Source organism: Nyctereutes procyonoides, unplaced genomic scaffold (assembly GCF_905146905.1).
Source record: "Nyctereutes procyonoides isolate TBG_1078 unplaced genomic scaffold, NYPRO_anot_genome, whole genome shotgun sequence".
Classification (NCBI taxonomy): Eukaryota; Metazoa; Chordata; class Mammalia; order Carnivora; family Canidae; genus Nyctereutes; species Nyctereutes procyonoides.
In genome coordinates, this window is record NW_026575125.1 from 116,699,133 (window position 1) to 116,709,696 (window position 10,564).

Here is a 10,564-nt window from a genome sequence, read left to right on the forward strand (position 1 = left end):
AGAAGCAGGCTCATGCACCGGGAGCCTGACGTGGGATTCGATCCCGAGTCTCCAGGATCGCGCCCTGGGCCAAAAGCAGGCGCTAAACCGCTGCGCCACCCAGGGATCCCTAGAAGGGCTATTTTTGATCTACAAACATTTCTTTCTTTGAAGATCATGTGGGTAGAATATCCACTGTCCACAGACAACATTGATTAGTTTCCTTATCTCTTGCTCTTGGGTAAGAAAACAGTTTTTATGTTTTAGACTTTTCTTTTATACTTATCTTTTATATTTTACTGTGCACTTACAATCCCATGGAAGTAAGAGTCCTCTGTGCTTCAGAGGAAGACATAGACATGGCCAACAAGCACATGAGAAAATGCTCTGCATCACTTGCCATCAGGGAAATACAAATCAAAACCACAGTGAGATCCCACCTCACACCAGTGAGAATGGGGGAAATTAACAAGGCAGGAAACAACAAATGTTGGAGAGGATGTGGAGAAAGGGGAACCCTCTTGCACTGTTGGTGGGAATGTGAACTGGTGCAGCCACTCTGGAAAACTGTGTGGAGGTTCCTCAAAGAGTTAAAAATAGATAAGCCCTACGACCCAGCAATTGCACTTCTGGGGATTTACCCCAAAGACACAGATGCAGTGAAATGCAGGGACACCCACACCCCGATGTTTCTAGCAGCAATGTCCACAATAGCCAAACTGTGGAAGGAGCTTCGGTGTCCATCGAAAGATGAATGTATAAAGAAGATGTGGTCTGTGTATACAATGGAATATTACTCAGCCATTAGAAATGACAAACACCCATTTGCTTTGATGTGGATGGAACTGGAGGGTACTATGCTGAGTGAGATAAGTCAATCAGAGAAGGACAAACATTATATGGTCTCATTCTTTTGGGGAATATAAAAAATAGTGAAAGGGAATAAAGGGGAAAGGAGAAAAAATGAGTGGGAAATATCAGAAAGGGAGACAGAACATGAGAGACTCCTAACTCTGGGAAACAAACAAGGGGTGGTAGGAAGGGAGGGGGCGGGGGATGGGGGTGACTGGGTGACGGGCACTGAGTGGGCACTTGATGGGATGAGCACTGGGTGTTATATGTTGGCAAGTTGAACACCAATAAAAAATAAATTAAAAAAAAGAGTCCTCTGTGCTTTGAAACTGATCAGCAAGTCATAAGTGATTGAGGAAAATCCAATTAGTGAGTTGCATTTTAAATAATAATAGCACCTGAATTAATCAATAATTCATATAATCAAGACATGCTCAGTCAGGCTTAAAGCACAGGTCAAGATGTAACATCAAGTAATCATAGTTGATTCTTTTTTTGTTTTTATATGGAATGCTTTACAGGTTTGCGTGTTATCCTTTTGCAGAGGCCTTGCTAATCTCTGTAATGGTTCCAGTTTTAGCATATGTGTTGCTGAAGCAAGCACCACAATCAATTCTTAACACTAGTGAAATGAATGCGTGTCAAGTTGTGTAACACAAATAAAAATATCTGTTTATAGATGTCCCTGATCTTCACCAGCTACAGATTTAAATTCAACTATTTTATCTTAAGAGATTGTACTCGATCACTCTAAATGTAGCATTCTACCCATTTCCTGAGAGAATTATAAAGTGAAGTGAAGAAAAGATGTTTTTGGTTTTGATAAATTGGAGATTTTGGATTGAGGTGTGTGTGTGTGTGTGTGTGTGTGTGTGTGTGTGTATCCCAGACTGGTGTTTACGTCCCAAAGCTCATGAAATATTTATTGTTAGGTTTTTAAAACTTAGTTTCTGTCATTTGTAAGCTAAAATGCTTCTTTTCATTGAAGGTGCTTGAGGATGGAAGATAAAGCAAACCAAAGACTCAGTGAAGTCATCTTGGAGATTCTCAGTGCTACTAAAATCTATGAAAAGCCCTGAGATGTCCTGTAGCCAAAAAATTTGCTTAACTATATTTAAATCAGCATTTTCCAAATGTACCCAACCAAGGAACACTTCATTTTTATATTTTCTTCAAACCTGTTAACATCTTTTGGTGTTGTGTTCTGTGGCAGCAGTGACCTTTAGGAAGGTCTGGGTTCCTTGTGTTATGCCATTTAATACATGTAAGTAATGGCATCTGAGCCTGGTATTCTCAAACTCCCCAGGAATAAGATTGACCAGCCATCTCTGAGCAAAAAAGATTAGCAGTGGTTAATCACAACTTCCAACTTCCTAGGATAACTGTCTATGAATGCTTGCATTTTTAGGGCCCAGCAGGTTTGAAGGTAGCAAAAACTCCTGTGGTATCTCCAGTAGGTTCAGAAACTGGCCTCCCAGGCTTAGCACTTTCTCTGTTGCAGAGATGATGGAAAACAATGGCCAGCTCCCAAAATGAAGAATGAGATTTGTTGGCACAGTCCCCTCTGCTCTTAGATGCTATTTGCCAAAGATCTCTCCCCTTCTCCCTCTGGATTGAGTGGCTTTGAGAAAGTGGAATTTGGTAACCACGTCCATGGCCTTGGAGGGGAAATGTGGGGACCAGCATCACACCTCTGATGACAAAGTCTCCTCTCCTTCCAGGAGAGCTCAGAGGATGTGTTGCTTCAGAGAGTAAGGTTTAAAGAAAGAGTTTTAGAATATATATTGTTTTTTTTCTTTTTTGAGGAATCCTCTGTTGAGCCACCAGGGTCACAGACCAAATCCAATTCATGTTTCTGAGAAACCATATTTTTCCACTGTAGAAAATTGAGTTTGCATATGGCTTGACAAATTAACTTTTCTTTAAAAAAAACAGTAAAAAGTAATTTACCCATTCTGCAGAGTTTTGAAGTCCTTGGCATCAAGTTTTAGTGGTTTTTTTCCAATGAATATGATTGGAATTCTATTTAACATATTTTAAAAAGTCAGTTTCTGTTTATATAGTATATAAAGTAGATCTAATGTGGACAGTTTCATAGCAAATGTTTATTTTATGAATCAGTAAAGACTCATAATTAAAAATCTTGAAAGTTAAATATGAGTCTCTTAGGTGTGGTGTATCTTGTCATTTTTATAAAATTTCTGAATTAAGGAGTGACTAGATTACACTTTAGTTTCTGTAAGTTCTAATATGTGCAATGAAGTTTTCCCCCTACATGAGTAATAATAGAAAAGTGTTACATAGATTTATGGAACCCAAGTCAAAGTTTGAGTTACTACTCAGCTTTTGTGAAGAGCAAAGGCATAACTCCCTAGGAAGCCTACAAACCTCAGATGTTTTAGGGAAGGAGACATACTGAGATAAACATGAGAGTAACATGGGGATAATCTTGATTCAGCTCTAATTTTTGATAAGATAATTTGCAAATTCTAGTGTTCTAACCAATATTAAAGCATGGTTACTTAATTTATTAATTTATTTAGTCACCCAGTAACAATTTGGGGACAAAAGTGAGGATGGGAGGTCTAGGGAAGATGTGTAGACAAGAAAGAGCTTCAGGATTAGCAGCTCAGTTTAAAAGCAAGATTGACCCTGGCAGCCAGGCATGTCCCCCTGCTTGTGGCCCTGCCTGTCCCTGTACTCACTGGACCCAGAGACAAGCCTGGAGAGCCTGGGGGTCAAGTCATGCAGCATGCACTGTTTGCTCCCATGCACCAGCCTTCAGGCATCCAGGACCTCTAAACATGTGTGGCCATTTTCCTGAGGCCAGTGGTTTCTTGCACAGAAAAAGGAAGGAAGGAAGGGAGGGAGGGAGAGAGGGAGGGAGGGAGGGAGGAAGAAAGGAAAAGAAAGAGAAGGAAGGAAGGAAGGAAGGAAGGAAGGAAGGAAGGAAGGAAGGGTGAGCTTATCTTCTAGAATCCTGGAGGCTACACTTTAGTGGTTTATTTTTATTGTTAGGCAAGATTAAAACGCATTGATTTCCCTGAATGGATTGAAATCAAAGTTCTCTTGAGATATAATGGATCAAAAATAGTTCTTCATTGATAATGGTTTGTTTTTTCCTCCATAACAGTTTCACATCTACTTTCTCTGTGGCTCTAAGGATGATAGCTCAAGCTTTCTGCTGGCTAGGGAACCCTGAGCATCACGGTAGCAGAGTTCAGGGTGTTATATTTAAGAAACAGCATGATTACTTTAACCCAGATGCTCCTCTGCCACCTGTAACATCAGATTACAGCTTCTGTGCCTCTGTTCCCGTGTTCCTCCCGTGCCTATCCTCTCTGTTTCTTCTTTTTAGTTCCAGAACACTTTATGTGAATTGTGATTTTGCCAGTTTCAACCCTGTATTCTAGTTAGTTATCTGTTTACAAGTCTGATCTCTCAAAGGACAGTCTAAGTCTACTTCATCTCTTTATCTCCCGGAGTCTGCTGTAGAGTCCTCACCTGGAAGAGGTCTATCAAATGTCTAATAAATAAATGAATGGAATTGAACTTACACACAATCCTTCAGGACAGATGTGTTGTCTGATGAAGGGAAGCACTCATTTACTTCCACAGTCAAATGTCTTCTTTTTCCTAAGAACTGTCTGGGGAGGAGAACCAGGGTATTGGGATATAGGAGCTTCTCCTCTCTTCCCCTCTCATGTCTTCCCTGTACTCCTTTCCTTACACAGGAGCCATCAGTTACAGTTTCTGAGTTGCTCATTCTTCATTTTCGGTAAATTCTCGGGTTGATAAAACTATATTGGAGTATGGGGACTAAGTGATGAAAAAAGGGGAGAGGGAAAGAGTAGAATAGAGGAAGAAAGTGTCCATTGACTAAGCCTGGAAAGAGAGGCATTGCACAGCCAGCCCCAGTCACTCAGTTTTGCACAGTACCAGTGTGTAGCTGAAATAGGTAGGACAGAGTTATGATGTGTGAAGGACAGACAAGGAAATTTTTTGTGTAAATAGTTGACGGGAAGACTTCAGGGCCAATATTCTCAACAATGCATTCTTGGGTCTTGAGTGAGTCTAAGAGTGTTAGCCTTCGTTTGATTCCATCGTCCCTTTGGATAGTCACAGCAGCAAACACGCAAGGGGGCTTTGGTAGAGCTCTTGGGTGGGAGAGACTTGTGACGGGGCTTAGAACCCATCATCTCCAACCACTGGAGGGAGCCAAGGTGGGAAGGAGTCAATGGAATGCACTTGAAGATTCATGCCCTTTACAAAGCCCGAGTACTGCTGTGCTTCAGCCTTGATGCTGTCTAGAGTCTTGAAGTACACCAGACTGTCACTCTTTGCTATAGACCAGAAATTCTCAAATACTCAAATCTTGTGTCTCACAAATCACTGTCAAGGGACTGGGCCCTCACCAGGATAGAAACCAAACTCCCCTATGTTTTTCAGCAAAGGACACTGATGTGTTTAGACAGTTTGTCAGCATATTTATGATTTTTGATGAGTTTCAAGGACATGATCAATTGCAGAAAGGTTATTGGACATAAATGTGATTGCTACAGCACTTCAAAGTAATTTGTCAATAAGCTGGGGAACCAAAGTTGGGAGAAACATGAGATGTTTGTGCTTATTTCTAGTCAGCTGGAAGGTCACAGGCAGAGAATGGAGGTGGAAGAGGGTGGGAAGAGAGCAAGTGGGAGATGACACGTGACGTTTCCAGATGGGTGTGAGTATTGAAAGACGGCCAATGCCAAGTCATGGAGAGGCGGTACACTAGCGAACAAGCGTTCAGGCACTGCGATGACTCTCAGGGTGGCCGTGGGAAAGTTAACTAACCTCTCTGGACTCCATTTTCCTCATGTGTAAAATGGGGACGGTAATAATAGAACCTTGGATGTAATAAGTGTTTAATAAAGGTGACTTAATGTTATTACTGGGGTAACTTTTTTGAAAAGTCTTCTCTCTTCCTACTACTCTAAAGCTAAATTCAGTGAATGTGGTTGAGTCTGGGCCCTATCCTAAGGGGGCTTGATGGCTTAAATGTAAAAATAAGTTGTAATGAGGTTGCTTTCATCTTTACAGAGCTCTTATAGCAAGGGGCCTGAAGACAGATTCTGAGCAAACTCCACCCCAGTTTCTTTTTTTTTAATAAATTAATTTTTATTGGTGTTCAGTTTACCAACATACAGAATAACACCCAGTGCTCATCCCGTCAAGTGTCCCCCTCAGTGCCCGTCACCCATTCACCCCCACCCCCGCCCTCCTCCCCCTCCACCACCCCTAGTTCATTTCCCAGAGTTAGAAGTCTTTATGTTCTGTCTCCCTTTCTGATATTTCCCACACATTTCTTCTCCCTTCCCTTATATTCCCTTTCACTATTATTCATATTCCCCAAATGAATGAGAACATATAATGTTTGTCCTTCTCCGATTGACTTATTTCACTCAGCATAATGCCCTCCAGTTCCATCCACGTTGAAGCAAATGTCCACCCCAGTTTCTTTGTGATTTCAAAGAGAAGAGATAGAGACTTACCCTTGGTTATTAAATTGAAAAGTTTGCAGTATTTTTTCAGTTCTGCATGTTTTTTTTTTGAATTTACAGATTGTTTTAACTTAATTAAATCCTTTTTATTTTTTAATTTTTAAAAGGATTTTATTTACTTATTTGAGAGAGAGAGGCAGAGGGAGAAGCAGGCTCCCCATTGATCAGGGAGCCTGACTTGGGGCTTGATCCCAGGACCCTGAGATTAGGACCTGAGCTGAAGGCAGGTACTTAACTGACTGAGCCACCCAGGTGCCCCAATGAAATCCTTTTTAATTGAGGGATTATAACTGCTGGTTTAAATGCCTCTTCCTTTATTGACTTTCACCTTCCCGAGGGCAGAGACTGTATCATCCTCATCCCTGGATTCCCATGCTCAGCATTGCAGAGCATGGCACAGGGTAGGCACTCCGTGACTGCAAATATGTGCAGTGCTTTAACTTTTTAAGTTAGGGTGCTTTCATCTCTCCTAGTTCTAAAAGAATTCACACTAAGTCTAGGGGAAATCAAAAGAGGATCTAAAAAAAGATAGAAAAATCTACTGATGCTTCCCTATTAGTTCTCACTAGGTTTTTAAAAAAATGTCAATTGGGAGAATATTATACATTTCATGGATTAATAGAAAATTGAGGTTGATATAGAGTGGCATAGCTAGAAATGTAGGGATTTTGAACAATAGTTTTAAAAGTACAAATTTTTGGTTATAAGACGAAGTTTGGAGATCTAATGTATAGTGATGTGACTGTAGTTAAGAGTACTGCATTGTATACTTGAAATTCGCTGAGAGTAGATCTTAAATGTTCTCACCACAAAAAAGATAATTATGTGAGGTGATGGATGTGTTAATTAACATGACCTTGGTAATCATTTCACCGTGTATATGTATATCAAAGCATCACGTTATACACTTTAAATATATATATAGTGTTATGTGTCAATTATATCTCAATAAAGCTGGAAAAAAATAGAAGTCTCCTCCAAACCCCACAGTCACTCTCATTGCTAAAGAAAGACTAGCCCTAGGAATAGCGATTGAAGGAATCAGGCAGGGAAAGATGGCACCAGACAGGACATCTGGAAGAAAACCAGTATTGTCCAGTGAATCTTCCATTGTTTAAGCTCCTTTTCTGCATCTCAGGGGTGAAGGCTTCTATGAGGATTGATTTCTGTGTTTTGTGCGAGGACATGCTTTGGGAATAATGGAAACCATTAGGTTCTACAGGCTGGCTGAATTCTATTTAAAAGCCTACAAGTCTTAAAAAAATCCTACAAGTCTTGTTTGTTACCTGGATATCTATAGAGTTCATTTGTGAGATTTTATAGTCTAGCTGTTGTGGCTAGCAGAGATAATGTGCACATCAGAGCAGCAGAGACTTTGGATCAATTCTGCATTTCTAGGAAGTGAAGTATTTCAGAAAGGACTTGTTCTTTTAGTGGAAATCAAACTGATGTTGAATTTCCCTTTGCCTGTCGTGAGTAGAGATAGCCCTGGGCAGTTAAAGAGAGTGCGAAACAGTACTTGAGCCATTAGGTATGAGAAACCTGGAATCTGTTTATCTTGCTTAAATGCTTCTGTAGGCCATTACTCACCCTCCAACCCTTTGAAATCTCTGAAAACACAGTAAGATTGGTGAACCTCACACAAAATTCACTTTTGACGTTGAATAGGCTGGATTTCTCTGAAAGGGTTTCTGTTCTAAAATCCTAGGACTCTTGAGGACCACATCCCTTTGGTTTTTGACATTCTGAGTTCCCATTTCCTTTTTTTCTATCATCTGGGTGTATAGGACCATATTCTGTCACTGTGAACTTGGCAAAGAGAAAAGGAGAACTCTGAAAGTGAGGTAGTTGGCACCAGCTCTTTCACAAGAGGTAGCGTGAATTCTATCATCTTTTGTGCTTGTGCACAGTTAATTGGATTAAACAAATACCCAGTAATTGGTACATCTGGAGAACAATTCTAAATACTCTAGGATATAGAAATCAGAGTAAGACTCCTATGCCCCAAAGGAGCTTACATTCTCATGCATACAAGACAGTTTATATAGGGGTCTTTGAAGGAAAGACTTGGGGGGAACCCTGGGAAGACTTCCTGGAAGCAGTGATTGAAGGCAGTGTAGTATAGTTTTTAACTCCCAACACCAGACTCCCTGGATTCAAATCTCAGATGGACCACATACTACTACTAGCTGGGTGATTTTGGGCCACCCTTCTGTGCCTCAGTTTCCCTGGAAACTGAGATGGCAACATCAGAGCCTACCTTACAGACGTGTTGTGAGAATTGAGTAAGTTGCTTATTGGAGAGATCAGGGCCTCTTTGTAAGTCTGGGATAGTGGGAGACCCAGGAGAGGATTTCTGGAGGAACACAAGATCAGGTTGGTGTATTGGATTGTGTTGGCTAGTACATGAGGATAGATGAAGCAGGCTAAGAGTGGAGACCAGTGAGGACAGGGTGGTTGTAGGGATTGAGATGAAGGGCCTGAGCCTGAAGTCTGGCATGGAAGACAGGCAGGAGTAGGCAAGCATGAGCCACAGTGCAGAGGTGGGCTTCTCAGGCCATGGATGCTGATCAGATGGGGGCCATGCGAGGGCAGAGAAGGAAGAGAGGTATGGAAAGTAACGTGGCAAATTCCATTTGTATAAAGTTTTTTTTTTTTGTATAGAGTTTTGATGCTCACCCTTGAGAAGTTTTGACATATAGCTGGGTAAAGATGAAGAATTGGACTTTCTACTCCTTTTAGAGGATTATTGTATACTACAGTGGAAATTTAATTCTGGAGAGCTTCTGTTGTTGCAGCCAAAGGAAGTAAATGCTGACTTATCTTGATAATAAAGGAAAGGAAAGGAGCAAACATTAAATGCCACCCTGTTGCTGATCAGCTGAATTCCAGCATAGCCTTGGGATTCTGGATGGGACAGGCTTGTGGAAGGGACACTCAGTTTGACCACGGACCAGGAAGCATATTACTCAGGGGCTGCATGTATACTATACCCACGCAAAGGTGGGAGATAGGATGTAGAAGACTGCATCCAAGTGGGTGGCTAGAGAGCTCAAAAGTTTCCCATTTATTCATATGCTGTCATCCATATCAGGTGGGCTTCCAAAATAGTTTAGAGAGCTGTCAGAGTAATCATCTCAGGATTTAATAACAGAGATGGTGGGTAGTGGAGCAAGACAGGGCAAGCTCATTTTCCCTGAGGTTCGAAAAGCAGCTCAGAAGAGATGATAAAGCCAATGTTTACAGACTGATTCGAATCCCAGTTCTGTCAGGTACTAGGTATGTAACCTCAGACAAGTTACTTCAACTTTAATTGAAAACAATTTTTTTCAGCTTTATTGGCTCATACAGACTTTAAGAAACAAAACAAAGAAAAAAACCAAACCAAAAAACCGAACCCTTAAATACAGAGAATAAACTGGTGGTTGCCAGAGGGGAGTGGGAGGGGGATGGGTGAAATAGATAAAGGGGATCAAGGGTACACTCACCTTGATGAGCACTGAGAAATGTATAGACTTGTTGAATCACTATACCGAACACCTGATGCTAATATACTACTGTATGTTAACTGTACTCCAATAAAAAAACAATGGAGGGAAGTTGGTCATTAGGTAAAAAAAAAAAGTTTTACTGAGATATAATTGACACATAACATTGTAGAAGATTAAGGTGTACGACATAATGATTTATGGATATATCGCAAAGCAATTACCACAGTAAGTGAACATCCATTGCATTACATAGTCACACACGTTTTCCCTCTGTAATGACAACTTTTAATATCCACTCTCATGGCAGCTTTTAAATATACAATAAAGTACTGTTAACTGTAGTCACCACGCTGTACATTCCACTTCCAGAGCTTATTTATTTTGCAATGGGAGTTTATACCTTTTGACCGCCTTCACCCGTGTCCTTCACCCCACCCCTCACCCAGAGCAACCACCAGTCTGCTGTTTCTGTGACATGTTTTTTTTTTTTTTGTAAGCTTCCACGTATAAGTGAGATCCTATGGTGTTTGTCTTTCTCCGTCTTACTTTGTTTAGCACAATGCCCTCAAGTTCCATCTGTTTTGTGGCAAATGGCAAGATTTCCCTCCTTTTATGACTGGGTAGTGTATTCCATATGAGGAATGGGATTAATAGGCCCTGTCACATGGGCCTGCTGTGAGGATTAAATGGCAGGATCGG

At 40.9% G+C, this 10,564-nt stretch overlaps 1 non-coding gene across 1 annotated transcript; it reads right to left on the reverse strand.

Moving 5' to 3' along the window:
• Positions 1 to 1,330: 1,330 nt before the first annotated feature.
• LOC129518954 (U6 spliceosomal RNA) lies at positions 1,331 to 1,435 on the reverse strand. The gene has a single exon (XR_008666289.1). It is a non-coding gene; the product is annotated as a U6 spliceosomal RNA (small nuclear RNA).
• Positions 1,436 to 10,564: the final 9,129 nt, after the last annotated feature.